Below are 15,673 nucleotides of genomic sequence, written 5' to 3' on the forward strand. Positions count from 1 at the left end.
TAGCACCCACTTCTGGGAGATCACTGTAAGCCAGCACTGACCTGACCACCTAGCGTGGTTCAGCCAAATACACTGAGAAAGAGGCTGTAATGCAGAATTCTGCAGCACCCATTGTATAATGGATGACTAAGGCCTTGAAAGCAGTGTATGGCTCAAGGTGGAACAGTAATGGCATGGGAGAGAGCAAGAACCAAGGCTTCCTAGCACCTGGCCAGATGGGCTCTATCCCTCCCTAGTGGGTTCCTACACACACACACACACACACACACACACACACACACACACACCTAATGGCCTACTTTGCATCACATGTCACAAGGTATTCCGGAAAGACCATCCTAGGGGACAAGACTTGTCCCCTAGGACCTCAGCTCTGAGACAAAGCTCCAGGTACCTCACCCACCCCGTAGGCTTTCAGGGAGATGGAACCAGAGAGCTGACTGGGAGTAGAGAACAAGCCAGGTATGTGTCAGCAGTAGCCTTTGTCTGTAGGGCTCCCAGGACAGGGGAGAAGGAAGGAGCAGTGCAGTCTCCTCTGCTACCAGTGAGGACTAAAGAACGAGACAAGCTCCTTCCCGGGGCCGGGGACGGGCAGCCACAGAAAACTCCAGAAACAGGTGCCCCTGGAGAAGCAGCACTGAATGCCACGGCCATCCTGCCACAACCCGTGTCAGGAGATGGCAGCCGGCTGAGCTGTGCAGCTCAGCTCTCATCTCCCCGCTCCACTGTAAGCACGTCATCTACCCTCATCAAACTGCCCTGCAGAGGCAGAGAAAGACTTGGATCTCTAGGGGAACGCAGGCCACTTCCCTGCATGCCTCTCAGGCCATGACGGCCTATCCCATTGCACACGTTCGGAGAAGGAAGGTAATGACAGAAACAACTGCAAGAGGCCACTTGTGGACACTGGGCTTCAAGAGCAAGACTCACACCTACTGTGATTGCACAATCCCTATCTGCTCTGGACAGCTGGCTTGCCAAGGAAGTCACCATAGTCAGCTGTCGGCTACGAGGTCACGGGGTTTATCACAAACATTTTAAAGTAACAATAACGCAACACTTTTATCAATCAAATAATGACTTTTAAAACAAGCAAACGAAAAAGCCATCACACGAGAGCTGGAGAGTAGTTTGTGGCAGAGCGTTTTCACAGCACGTACCAGGCCTGGGTGCTAGCTGCACAAACCAGAACCAGTAGGATCATGAGTTTGAGGCCAGCCTGAGCTACATAATAAGACGGTAAAGCTAGGCCTGTAGTGCCATGAGCTGGAAGGCTGACAGAAGGACAGCTGTGAGAAAAGGCCATCCAAGCCATAGTGTGAGACCCTGGCTCAAAATAATGATAATAAAGTGCATATCTATAATCCCAGCATTTAGGAAGTGGAGTCAGGAGATTCAGACCTTCCCAGATGGGTCCAACTACATAGTGAGATTGGTGTCAGCCTGGGCCCCATGAGACCCTGTCACAAAATAACTAAGTAAATAAAGTTTAAAAAAAAAATGGCTTACTATAATAGGATCCCACTAGTTTAAACAAATGTGCAAAAAAAAAAAATTGTATATGTGTGTGTTTGAGACAGAGTTTCTCTGTGTAATAGTCCCAGCAGTTCTGGAACTTTGCAGACCAGGCTAGCCTCAAACTCAGAGATCCACCTGCCTCTGCCTCCTGTTGAGATCAAAGGTGTGCGTGCCATCACACCTAACTAATTATGCAAAATATTTATTGCTCCTTAAACAATTTCTGGAAAGAACCTTAAGCAGGGATTCAAGAGTGGTTACGTCAAAGAATGGGAATGGAATTGTCTATCGGGGCTCTAGAGGGTGCAGACTTACTAAGTGTTCCTTATGCTGTGGTGGTGTTAACATTGCTATATCATTAGCACACTTTTGAAGAAAAATATTAGATGTTGGTGTGTATGTGTGCATGATCTGATGTTGCATGTGCATTGTGTATGTGAGTGTGTGTATTTTCACGTGTATGGGTGTTGAGAGGTGCAGCGTAAGTGAAATCCCAAAGTGTCTTCCTGGCTCACCCTCCACTTCATTTCATTCGACTGGGCCTCTCACTGAACCCCGGGTGTGCCGATTCTGGCTAGGCCAGCCTACCCTGGAGATCTGCCTTGCATGTGCATGAATTATCACCAGGCCAGCTTCTACATGGGTTCTCAGGATGGAAACTCTGGAGACTTCCATGGTAGGAGCGTTGTCTACTGAGCTATCTCTCTGGCTCTTGATTTGTTTTTTGAGACAGGGTCTCTCACTATAGCCCAGACTGGCCTAGAATTGATAGCAATCCTCCTGCCTCAGTCTCCAGAGTGCTAGGATTACAAGGAAGATGAGAAGGAGAAAGAGGTTGCTATAAATAGGGTAATTTTTTTTCAAACCATCTTAAACTCAAGGTGCAGAGTTCAAACTGATCACTGAGCCCTGCTGCCAGCTCCATCCTTCCCTAAGAGGGAGTCTGTCCTTACAAAAAGGGAGGACCAGGGTCTCTATGTCTGATTCCAGGTGTGTCTGCCTTTTACTCTGGTCTTCCTAGTTAAGAAAATATAAAGGAGCCCAGAACAGAGGTTTTCTAAAAGGAATTTGACATTATGAATAAAAATCTTTCAAAAACATACAAACCAGGCTCAATGGGGTGGCAAAGACCTACAATCCCAGCTGCAAGAGAGGCTGAGGATTGCTTGAACTCAGGAGTTTAAGGACCAAGCTGGGCAACACACTGAATTTCAAACCAAGAGAGGAAAAAAAAAAGTTTCTGGGTGTGGTAACTTTCTTCAGATCTCTATCACCTAACACACACGCCTTTAATCCCAGCACATGGGAGGCTGGAAGGAATATCGATGTGTGTTCAAGGCCAGCCAGAGCTATGTAGTGAGAATCAGTCTCAAAAAATAAAAGAAAGATAGAAAGGAAAAAAAAACGAAAGAAAACGCATGCCACTGGTACACCTAAAACACCAGTCCGTTACCTGGCTTGGATCTGGATGTTGCTTTTATAAGCTTATGTTGAATTATGTTGAATTGGTGAGAATTCATTAATGTGTAAGCTTAAGCTTTGTACACTACTATGGGAGTATATTACACTTCAATAGAAGGTTTGGTTTATTTGGTTGGTTTTTTTTTAAATATGCATGCCCTTTGACCTAGCAGCTCTATTTCCTGTTCTGCTCCCTCCAAAGCAGGCATGCTCAGAGGTGAATGCCTCGTTGTTCTCTTCTGGTCTCCATCACACAAGTGTCTTACCCATGAACTGATGGAAACAACACCTCCTAGAAGCAGCACAGCTGGCAACACAGAGGACCGCCAGGGTACCACACTCACACGCAACGAAGGGCAACGCCTGGCCGGGCTCAGAGCCAAATAAAGGGAGCACAACCCAACCAGACTCTTTTAAGATCCACGGTACTTTATGTGTATGGGTATCTTGTGTGCTTGCCTGGTGCCATGGATCCCCTGGAACTGAACTTACAGACAGTTGGAAGCTACCGTGTGGGTCCTGGAAATTGAACCTGGGTCCTCTAGAGGAAAATGTTAGCATGTTCTGCTGAGCCCTTTCTCCAATCATACTCTGCAGGCTGAGTGCTCGAAAGGAGGGTTATGGGACAGGAGTTTTTCACCCTCTGTTTTTCTAAGCTTCCTTACAGCTAGGAGGTCTGGTTTTTATAACCAGGAAAAAAAAAATTAGTGAATACCCTTTAGTGGAAGCCTAAGGAGACAACTCCAACGTTAGGAAGTAGGTCTTTGAGTATGTTGAGGTGCAGCTAGAGCCCAGTGATAGATGGCCCTGGGTCCGATGGCCAGCACCAATGCACGCATCTGTCAGTCACGTTCCAAATGTACCAAGTGTGAAAATTAACTGGACTTGAGGACCCTGGGCTCAAACTCTAACCCTGTGGCTTATCAGTAATGTGACCTTAGGCAAGCTCCTCAGCTGGCCTCTAATGGGTCTGCGGCTCAGACACCCCATCTGCAAGGGACAGATAACAGTACCCTCTTCTCAGGGGCGCTGGGGGTCAAAATGAGACCACACATGCTAAGCCTTCAAGGCCAGGCCTGCCACAGACCTGCAGACTTGTGGGTTGATGTGACTGTTGAGATTCTTTCCCATCACTAGGCATGGTGGCACATGCCTGTGATAGCAGCTACTGCAGGAGCTGAGGCAGAGTTCTATTTGTTTGTTTGTTTGTTTGTTTATTATGTAGATGAGTGCTGTATCTGCATGTACACTGCAGGCCAGAAGAGGGCACCAGATCTCACTGTAGACGGTTGTGAGTCACCATGTGGGTGCTGGGAATTAAACTCAGGACTTCTGGAAGAGCAGCCAGTGCTCTTAACCGCTGAGCCATCTCTCCAGCCCCTGAGGCAGGAGGATAGTGTGTTTGAGTTAAAAGCTTGGAGTACATTGTAAGCTCCAAGCCATACTGGACGATGTAGCAATACCATGCCTCAGAAAGGCAAAGGCAATCTGAGCTAACACACTCAGAAGCGGGGCCAGGGAAGTGTCCCCAGATGATTCTAATCCAGTAAGCGATTCTGGGGTGACACACTAGCACACTCCCATTGTTAGTAACTGCCCTGTTGGGTTAAAAAAGCCACCCTGAGGGGCTTCTCGCTGAAGAAGATCGCACCTCTAGGCACCTCTAGGTCTTTGCCCTCCGTCTGCTCACTCCATCCAGCTGAGCCCCCCCAGTCTCTTCCACACAGCACAGCATGGGAGAACACTGCTCACCAGGGTGAGGCAGAAGATACAGGCGTGCACGCTCTGCGTGCAGTCTTTGGTAGTGCAAGGAGAGCACGGAATGGCAGCCACATTACCTCTGGCAAAAGGGATAGAGGGATGTAGCAAATCCTCAGTCTTGCAAAGGATGAGCAACACCGTTACCAGGTGTGAGAGCAAGTGCTCCCAGCCTGGGTTCCAACACTAAATGCAGCTGTGGAGAAAACACTTCAACTCCCCCAACCTGGGCATTTTCAGCTATAAACACTAAGAATAAATCCAGTTCATTCTTTCTTTCCTTCTTTTCTTCCTTCTTTCTCTCTTAATTTTTTCTTTTTCTTTTCTTTTTTTTTTTTTTTTGTTGTTGTTGTTGTTTTTTGAGACAGGATTTCTCTTTTGTCCTGGACTCACTCTGTAGACCAGGCTGGCCATGAACTCACAGAGATCCAGGGACCTCTGCCTTCCAAGTGCTGGGATTAAAAGCGTTGTCCAACAACCACAATGTCCAACAACTTTTTCTCTTGATATAGGTTCTTGCTAAATTGACCAGGCTGGTGGTGAACCTGCAATTCTCCGCCCCTCCAACAGGCAGCTTGTTCCATGTTTGAAACAGAATCTCATTACACAGCCTAGGCTGGCCTGCCTTTGGGATCCTCCTGCCTCCTGAATGGTGGAGTCACAGCGTGTCCACCACACCTGCCATGGTGAACTCTTTCTTGAGAGAGCTTCTGATGGCCAGAAGAGCCAAATTTTCTTTTTCCAACTAAACCCTCATCATAATCATGTTCACTTTCCTGATAACAAATTGGAGTCTTGAAGTTAAGAAATTGAGCCCATGTTCACAGGGCTGCTGGTCACAGAGTCCATCAAGAGCCCCATCCTCATGGTTTCACCATCAGCAACTCGGATGAGGCCAACTTGGGTCAATAAAACATAGACAAAAAAGGCCTTTGCCAGGCCACGGATGCAGCTGGGTTCACAGAGTCCTTGCCTAGCACACACCCAAGTCTACATTAATATCCCAGTACTGTATAAACTGCGTGCTGTAGCACATGCCTGCAGTCCCAGCACTCAGGAGGGGGGAGCAAAAGGATCCCCAGTTACATGGTAAGCTTGAGAGCAGCCTAGTTTTACATAAGACCTTGTCTCAAAGAAGAGAAGGAGGGGAGAGGCAGGAAATGGGGCGGAGGGGGGAGGAGGAGGAGACGGGAGGAAGAGAGGAAGGAAAAGAAAGAGTAGGTGGAAGAGAGCAGGAGGAGAGAGCCCACTAGGTAAAGTGCTTGCCCTGAAAGCATAAGAGTCTGGTTCACTCCCCAGAACCATGTTTTGGAAAAAAACAAAAACAAAAGACAGGTGTGGTGGTGTGCACTGATAACCTCAAGGCTGAGGCAGAGCTGCCTGGGGAAAGCCAGGCTCCTGCTCGATGAGTCCAAGCCACTTCTCAGGGAAAGAAATTTAGGTGATGACACTCACAGAACAAAGCATGCAGTGAGGCGGGCCCTGAGCTCCACGCATGGGTATCTACCTGCATGCACACGCACATGCCTTGTGCACCTGTACACGCATGAAAGGCATGTGTACACAAAAAGACGCAGAGAAAACAATGCCTTTTCCGTCCAAGCTTCTCCTCTTCCCTCTACAAGCCCCACCTTTGGAAGCGCTCTTGCTCTCGGTGTCCTCACTTAGCAGATGGGGAAGCCGGGGCGCGGAGAGACCAAGTCATGTGCTCAAGGTAAGCGCTGCATCTCAGAGAACCACAGAATCATACGGTATCACTTCCAGAGCTCGGTAAGAAAAGCAGGATATCTTCTGCATGGTTTTCTTGGGATGTTTGCCCCTTCACCCAGCCATTATGCTGTGCAAAAGCATAAGCTAGCACACAGGGAGAGGGCATGAATAGGCATGAGGAAAAGAGCCGTGTGTGACACTAAGCCAACAGCCGGCATCGAGTGCCAGACATGAGCAATGGAGCCAGCAGGTAATTCACCCTCAAGCCTTAAATTACCCAGATGACACTACATAGAGAAGATATGAGAGTTCCCTGGTGTGGTGAGCCCTGTCCAAATTGCAGATTCACGGGCAAAATGTCAGCGCTGTTGTGAGCCATATGCTTCTGGTGGCTTCGCATGTCCTACTAGATCAGCAGAGGAGCAGCAGAGCCGAAATTTGAACCAACTGAGCTGGCTCTAGAGCTGTTTTTGCAGCAGGCCCTGCTATGCAAGAGGCAGTGCAGAGGAAGGGGCAGAGACAGAGACAGAGGTCAGAGGTCAGAGGTCAGAGGCACACCTAACTTCAGTCATCTGCCCCTCCTTCATCCAACACTTCCGGGTTTTATTGTTGGTCTGCTTGGGTTTGGTTGGGTTTTGGTTTGATTGTCAATCCCTGCTGTGTTCTAGGCTCTCTGCTAGTACTGAGGAGATCTGGGGGAATATGCCCATGCTCTGTGGGGAAGTGGGATAACTTTAAGCTGGTATGTATAGTAGATTGATGTGATTCAAAGGGGACCAGACGGCCAGGGAGGCCTGTTTCAGTGGGGTAACCCTGAATGGCCTCTCTGAAGACACAATGAAAAGGATGAGATGGACACAAAGAACAAAGGGATAAGAAGCAGTGTCAGGAAGAAACCCAGCTCCATCCCTTCTTGGCTGTGATCTTGGGGAAGTGACCTCCACAAGGAAACAGCAATGAGATGCTACTGTCATCCCCACAGGGATGTTCCAGGAAGTAAGTGAGCTACCACGTGTGGAGCCTGGGGCTGGAGCCTGGCACAGGAAGAGCTGTACACCAGTAGTTACAGTTTGAATTCTGCAGAGAGCAAGACAGAGTAGGAAGCCCCAGGCCCCAGAAGCCACTTTGGCTCCTGTAAAAACAACCATAGTAACCAAAGCTATTGGAGAAGGGGGTGCATAGGGGTCAGGGGGGCCTGCCACCTGCTGCACAGATGACAAGAATGAGAGCAGGGTGGGCGATAGAAGGGGGCACGCGTACCTCCACAGAGAAAGCTGACACACGGGCTCTTCCACCCACCCCAGCAGCCATCTGAGTCAGCCCCTTAGACCCACATGTATGTCCAAACCCTCCTCCCCGAAGAGCTCAGGAGGACAGGGCTGGAGGTTGGACATTCGCTTTCCTGGTGCCACCCTAAGGGCAGTGGACTCCCACACATCCCAAGAGGGGGCATCAGCTTTCTCAAGGCAGTGGGGAGGGGGCAGGGCAAGGAAGGCTGGTGAGAAGGCAGAACTAGGCAGGGGGGGAGGAGCTTCAAGAAGCAGAACCCCTGCTGGGGTAAAGCATCACCTGTCACCACACTCTCCAGAACCCTGGAGAGCACCCAGCAGATGCCAGCACATAGACCCAAAGGTACCCCAAACAAGCACAGCACATGCATACACACACACACACACACACACACACACACACACACACTACACCTCAGTCCTTCTGTCTGTCCTGCCACTCTCCTCCTGCTCTGGGTCACTTCCAGCCACTGACCCTGGCTGTACCAAGGACCTGCAGGTGCCCACACCTGATACTATCTGCTGATCCAGACCTGGTAGATCCCAGACAGCCCGGCATGACCCAGGAAGGAGACTGATCTTAGGAGAAAGATGCAAATCCAGAACCAGAAACTGAGAAAGCAGAGGGGCCAGCCAGCCGGGCCTCTGTCATAGGCTGAGGCCTCCCAGCCCAAGCCTGGCTTTGGTATGCAAAGACCTATGGCTGCTCTGCAACATGAGCAGATGGGCAGGAAACCCTTATCCATATCTGTATGCCCTAAGGGGCGATAGCAAACAAAGAAAACGGAGAGAGAATATGATGGTAAGATCAGGCATGAAACAGAACTCTCCACTGGAGAGATAGCAAAGCCCTGAAAATGGTGAGGAGGAGATGGATAGGGTGGCATTACAATTTTTTAAACTAAACTTATTAGAACAAAAGCCACTCTCAATAGCAGAGACCAGACCTATCTTTAAGTGACTGCTGAACCTCCAGGCTCTGTGAAATGTGACCTTGCCTGTAGACAGAGAGATGGAGACAGTGACCTTTGCAATGCCAGCCTGAGCTGTCTGTGCCTGAGCAGGAGGCAGCTGGGCACTTCCCTACAGCGTGCCCTCTCCTGGAGGGAGTGCCACGTTGCTTGGAGATGAGAGAGGGTTGGGCACCGACGAGGGCCACCTGGTACCATGGCAACAGGCCCTGGCTAAGGCACAGCCACAACTTCTTTAGCAGATCATGACAGGACCTAAGCGTTTGCAGTGATACCTCCCCTGTCAAAGGGGGTGCAATAGCCCAGGAGGAGGAGTGAGCACCCAGGAAAAGAAAAGTGAGGAGGCTAGAGGGGCCAGCCCCTGACCTGCTTGGCTCATGGCTGCGTGGCTCTTGCTGCAGGGCTCCACAGGTAGCTTTCAGCAGCTCCTTCCTGCCACCATCCTGTCCCTGAGGCCAGGCTGTGCTCTGTCCCAGACACCTCTAACTCTGGGTGCCAAGGCTGCCTACTCACTTCCTGGCCTTGACCTCCAGCATTTGACCACCTCCTTCCAGTCTGCTCTGTCTCCTGTCATGCTCTGCAATTTCTCTAGGCCTCCCCAGCCCCCTGCCCTGTCCTTCCCTGACTACAGCCCAGACCAGTGCCTACGACCATCTGCCAGCTCCAAACGCCAGCACTCACCCTCCCTGCACTCCTCCTTCAAGCATCTGCTTCCAAGAGACTGCTTGCTCGTCCTCCCCTGCCCACTTTGGGGGTTTTGCACCCTCATGGGTATCATTGGCTCCAGTTCTCAGACTGTGAACCAGATCTATTCAGGCTTTGGGGACTGGGCCACAGCCCCAGAAACACTGACAAGAACAAAAGTCTGACCACTGAGGCTCAGATTCCACAACTGGGAAGGGTCCTGGGGTTGTCTATGCAGGCTCCATCTCCACACAGGCAAATGGGAATCTGTACCACCAGACCCTGCAGCCTTCCCAACTGCTGCTAGCAAGTCCATCCTTAGCCAGGGGTGATGTGTGTGCCTGAATCCTGGCATGAGGGAAGAGGAAGCAGAGCACAGGAAGGTCAAGGTCAGGCTGGTTTAATGAGTCTGCCTCAAAACTGTCTTTCCAACAAAAGCACAGAGTGCCTCAGCTGCTTGGGCATGGAGGCCATCATGGGGCTACACGGCAAAATCTGGTCTCAGATAGATAGATAGATAGATAGATAGATAGATAGATAGATAGATAGAGGCAGGCAGATCTCTGTGAGTTTGAGACCAACCTGGTCTACAAAGCGAGTACAGGACAGCCAAGGCTACACAGAGAAACCCTGTCTCAAAAAATAAAATAAAATAACAAAAAGAGCCAGGTATGGTGGCAAATGCCTTTAATCCCAGTACTTGGGAGGCAAAGGCAGGTAGATCTCTGTCTGGTCTACAGAGAGAATTCCAGGACAGCCAGGGCTCTATAAAAAAAAGTCTAGGTTAGGCTGTCGCACACCAGTGTGTCAGTGCAAAGCATCTTGCCCTGCCTCCTATTCCAGCCACCTCTGTAAAGACCAGCCACGTCCCCCCGCCCCCCGGCCCTCAGCCCCAGACCAGAAGCAGCGTCTTACAAGTGCTGCACACCAGAGCTGAGTGGTGGCTGCCGGGCCCTCATTGCAGAAGTGTGTGGGTCCGCACAGAGTCACCCTTGGGGGAAGGGGAATCGCTAGGGGAATCACCAAGAGAGCAGTTCTGACTGTCAGCCCTTAGGCTCCCCAGAGACCTACAGAAGAAGAGCGGTGTTAAGGAAGGCCTCTGCATCCCTTGCCTTTCTCCTCTCCATACCCTCTGCCCCATTGCCCTGAAATCACTCCCCAAGTAATCCACGGGGGCAAATCCTTCTCCCAGGCATTTCTAGAGTAGGGAGTGGGGGTGAACACACAGAGAGTGAGGGATAGAGCAATTCACACCTAGGACTCAGTGCCAACCAATCGTCACCAACACTGTCACCAGAGAGAGTACTGTGCCACCACGGCCATCCATGCCAGGGCCCTCTGCCTTTAAAGTTCAAATCAGTCTGACCATCTGTGACTCAGCCACACTTGGTGACATTTATTTGCCTGTCTGTTTCTTTGGGGAATTTGGGGCTTGATTCTGAGTGGCTTCTGAGACGGGCTCTCACTTTGCAGCCCAGGCTTGCCTTGAACTCATGGCAATCCTCCTGTCTCAGCCTTCAAAGTACTGGGATTACCGGCATAAGCCACCACACCTCAAGAGAGATCATAGGCAAGAGAGTAAAAGGCTATGGAGATGTCCCTCACAGGAAGACCTTCTGGAAGAGAGAACACTTCCTGTTGAACGCCACCCTGAGCTGACAGAGTCCCACGGGCTGTGCCCTGACCCTTCTTCGCAAGGCGAACATCTGCCCCTGCCCAAGAACAGCAACCACAAAGGCTTCATCCTACCATCCCATCCCAGGCCTCCTCCAACTCCCCAACATCTAGTGGGGGAGGAGGGACCCGAGGCAGCTTCCAGACACCTGAGCAGCCACATCCAACAGACACCCCAGACCAGCCAGCTCAGAACCCTCACTGAATGGTGATGTCACAGCCTCTCCCAAGTCCTGTGGGAAATCACTGCCCAAGACCTCACAGGCCCTGAGTCACTCCCATCCTGCAGGCAGCTGTGCAAGCTTTCTGTTTATTCCTCGCCCACAGTGGAGGGGAGGAGCGCTTTCTTCTCAAAGGGAAACTGAGACCCATGGGGCTCAAAGGTTGCCCTAGTGTCACAAGGCATCCCTGAATCCCGGCCTAGACAACTCTAGTAATCCCGTTAGAGTCAGCCCTGATGGGGGCCATTCAGAAGTTGACCCCTGGATTCAGAGCCCAAACCCCAGTAGCATGTAAATGCCCTTCAGATTGGGTGAGGGTGAAAGAGGGCTGTAGAAGAAAGAACGGTTCCTTACCAGCTCCCAAGTCCAGACATAGCAAGTGTGGACAAACACAAAGTGGAGTCCACAGACTCGCCCTGTCCTGTAAACAGGACCCCGACCCGTGGCTGGCACCGCCACACCCACCCAAGGCCTCTAGAAATGAGCATCAATCAGGCTGCAGGCTGGCCCTGCACCACGGGTCCATGAGAGTCTCTAGAGCAACAACCCCAATCCTACCTCCTCTCTCTGGAACAGCACCAGCCGGCCTGCGGACAGACAGGCCCGGGCTTTTGCTCTTGCCATTGAAAACAAGCGCTCCCTCTCCGAGCCGCAGCCTAGCTCCAGAGTCCTGCTGGGGTTCCTAGCTTCTTTCCTGCTTCTGCCACCTGTAAACACCCACGTCTGACCTCCATCTCGGCCAGCGTCTCTTGGCAGACTCCAACAGGGAAAGGACCAACATCACAAACAAACACACACACATACACACACACGCACAGGCACACGCACACGCGCGCACACATACATGCACGCACACACGCCCCTCTTCACGGTGTGTGCAGTGCCGCACCCGTGCACCAGGCAGGGATTTCTAAGGACTGTCACCCTACCTCCCAAACAGAGTCCAGTGAGCGGAACCGCTCCGCTCGAGGGGCGCGCGGGCTCACCCGGGCCATCTGTGCTTTGCCGACACACACGTCCACTCACAGCATCCACGCCAGTTCCACGCTCAGTCACACCCGGGACTCCTGTCCAGATGCACGCCAGCTGTGAATACAACCCAGCCCCGAGCCACTGACCTTCCCACGGAATGTCAACAGTCAGTCCCGCCGGCTCACCAAGCGCACGCGCTGGCCGGCACGGCGTCCACGGCTCTCCATCTGGACCGAGCCCCTTCCTCCTCCTCAGAGCGGGGTTCCCTCGTAGCCCGCCCAGTCGCGTGCACCGTCACCGCGCCGCGCCCACGCGCACACCGGCCAGCACAAAGCTGCGCCCAGCCGCCCGCCTGCCGCAGCTCGCACACCTGGCGGGCGCGCCCCCGACTACGGAGCGCGCACACGCAGCCGCTGCCCCGCCCGCTGGAGCCCGCGCTCCTGCCCCTCGTGGCCATTCGAAGCCAGGTCCCGGGGGCGCCCACCGCGCAGCTGCGGGACAGGAGTCGGGCAGGAGCCGGGGTGTGAAGGGCACCAGGTTTGGGGTACCGTGGGTCCTGTGTGTCACGCACCCTGGGAGGATGCTCGCCTCTGCGCAGCCAGGGGACTGCCCCCGGCGGCTCCTTCTGAACAAAGGCGCGGGGTGGGGCAGGCCCTGGGGACGGGGAGGCAGGGAGAGCCCACCTGCCCGCAAAGGTTCCTGAAAGACAGGGCACACTGCTCTGGGAGACCGAGGTGCAGAAAGACCCGTGCGTTCCTAATGGGGCTTTCCGGAAAAGCGTGCTATTGGGGAACTTGGAAGTAGAGGCCCATCGGGGACTGCCAACCCCCTCCCCCGAAGCTGGCCCCTGTCTGAGACCTGGCAGCCTGCAGCTTTGGTTCATTTCCTCTGCAGACACCATCCCACCTTCCACCAAACCAAAGATGCTCCTGAACATCTTGAGGGACGTTGAGGAACCGATGTTCCAGGAATTCTCCCTAACCCCCACAGCAGGCGGCCTCTGACATGCATCCACTAATGAGAAGCTCATTCCCTGGAGGCAGCACTCAGGCAGCTAAAGCCCTAAAATGTCCATTATTTGCACGGAAATCTTCCTCAGTCCTATCCGTTGGTCACAGCTCATTCTGTTCTGGCCACAATGTTCTTTCTGCTTCTAGAACATACCTCGCACTTGCTGTTTCCCTTGCAGGGATATATTCTTACATCCTCATCCTGAACGCCACCCTCATCCCCCAACGCCCTCACCAGCACCTTCTCCAAGTGAGTGTCTCTTTTTTCGGTCCAAGACCTCGTTCCACAGCCCCACACAGGTCCCCTACCATCTCCGTGCCCTGTTTGAGACTTCCTAGCAATCTGATCAGCTTGACAAACTATCTCCATGTTTGCACGTTGATGGCTGGCCTCTCACACTGGAGTGTGTGGTGTGTCCCATGCAAGCAGGGCCTTTGCCTAGACTGCTCTGACCCCAGCATCTGACCCAGAGCACAATGGTCAGAGGGGGAAGGGGTCCAGGGAGGCAGGAGTGGGCAGGCCACAGTCTGGGTCCTGAAATGCTACCTGTGAGGGCATTGGAGGACAGGATATGGCGTGGGATCCAGCAGGGGAAAGGAGCTCTCACTGCCCGTGGAGTCCACACACAGACAGCCTTAGAACAAAGAGCATTTCCTTCACTTTGGATCCTGCCCTGAGCACCTGAACCCCAAGATTCCAGCTCTGGGCAGTAGAGACTTTCACTCAACACCAACCTTGACCACCTGAGTTTAATGCTCAGGACACATGTGGCGTAAGGAGAGAATCGAGTCCTGAATGTTGTCCTCAGACCTCTACAATCAGGCTATGGCACACATGAAGGCCATGGCACTCGCTCGCATGTGCATGTGCACGCGCGCAGGCGCACACACACACACTTCATAAATACAATTCTAAAGGAATAATAAAATTGAAAATTGGGAACAAACAAACAAAAAAGACAAATGCTTACTTTGGTCAGTATCTGAAACAGAAGCCACTCAATCAGAACCCGTCAGGAAGCTGCTTGCCTTGCTCAGGTGCCTGAATGCAGACAGGATCAGAAGCCAGCTTTGATTTTACCTTGTCCCTGTCATGCTATCCACCATCAGCCCCCTTATCCTCCAGGAATGTTCCAAGCCCTCAGTCCCAGTGGATCCTGAAACCAAGTTCAGTGCAAAACTCTCAGTGTACTGTTTGTTTGTTTGTTTGTTTGTTTGCTATAAAGATGTCAGGAAAATGTAAATCTCTGAGTTTGAGGCCAGTCTGGTCTACATAATGAATTCCAGGCCAGCAGGGGTATCTTGTGAGACCCTATTTCAAAAGAGAGAGAGAAAAGGAGATTGGAGTGATGGCTCAGAGGCTTAGAACGCTGGCTGCCTTTGCAGAGGACCTAGGTTTGGTTTCCAGCACCCAAGTGGCCTCACAACTGTCTGTAACGCCAGTTACAGAGGCCATGATAACCTCTTCTGGCCTCCACCCGCACCGAGCAAACACATGGTGCACATACAGACAGACACAGTTGTTCACATAAAATAAAAATAAATAAACACAAATAACAACAGAGCTCCCAGACCTGCAGTGGTTCCTATTACAAGTTGTTGACTTTAGGATCGTGTGAAAGTAAGAAGACTTTTGGTCTCTTTCCAGGCTGGAGATCTGCCATGGATACTCTCCTGAGATGCTGGACAGCAGCCATGAGCTACAGCAAGGGTAAACAGCTGATACCACAGTGCACAATGTTGCCAGCATCTTTGGAAAACAGGTATTCAATAGTCACTGGACATAATCAACACGTTATTGTAAAATAGGCTAAGCTGTAATGTTCAGTAGGTCAGGTGAGTTAAATGCATTTAATACCTTCAATTTACAGTGAGTCCGCTGAACACGGCGTTGGAAGTTTTTTGAGCATCTGTACGTAAAAACCATTATGAAGTTGAGAATTTTCACCCTTTTCCCATAAAGCATTTCACAACTCTCTACTGACAGAACTGTCAGCACCATCAGTCTGGCACTTTGTGGGCCATTAATGAAAAGAGTTACCCGAACACAAGCACGGAGACACCAGTGCTGTGGCCTGACAGCCAAGGCAGCGGCTACGTGACCAGCAGGTAGGAAGCGCATACAGTGTGATACACTAGGCAGACGGATGATCCACATATCCCAGCTGGGACAAACCAAGAAGGAACCAGATTCCACTGGCTTTGCAGACTAACCCACCATTTTAGCCTTACGAATGTTTCTGGAACTTTCCGTGTACTGCTTTCAGATTGTGTTTAACTATTTGAAAGTACAGAAAGTGAAACCTCGGGTCAGAGGGCTCACTATGCTAGGTCTGGACCTACGTGCCAGCATCCAGGGCAGCTTGGATCCGCCGTTGCCATCTCGTCTATGAGACGATGCCCAG

At 51.6% G+C, this 15,673-nt stretch overlaps 1 protein-coding gene across 4 annotated transcripts in view; it reads right to left on the reverse strand.

Annotated features, from left to right (window-relative positions):
• The window catches only part of Rap1gap2 (RAP1 GTPase activating protein 2), a 211,341-nt gene that overhangs the window by 180,199 nt on the left and 15,469 nt on the right, over window positions 1-15,673 (reverse strand). The window contains exon 1 of one of the 4 annotated variants that reach the window (XM_055619475.1): window positions 12,405-12,574. The exons of 2 other annotated variants lie outside the window; for them this stretch is intronic. The gene's annotated coding sequence lies outside the window, so the exon portion shown is untranslated. Of the gene's footprint in view, window positions 1-11,844; window positions 11,900-12,404; window positions 12,575-15,673 lie in introns of those variants that run through there. One more of the 4 variants, XM_055619476.1, reaches the window with a different exon arrangement.

The sequence above is a fragment of the Psammomys obesus genome, unplaced genomic scaffold, assembly GCF_907164565.1.
Source record: "Psammomys obesus unplaced genomic scaffold, mPsaObe1.curated_primary_1811, whole genome shotgun sequence".
Lineage (NCBI taxonomy): Eukaryota > Metazoa > Chordata > Mammalia > Rodentia > Muridae > Psammomys > Psammomys obesus.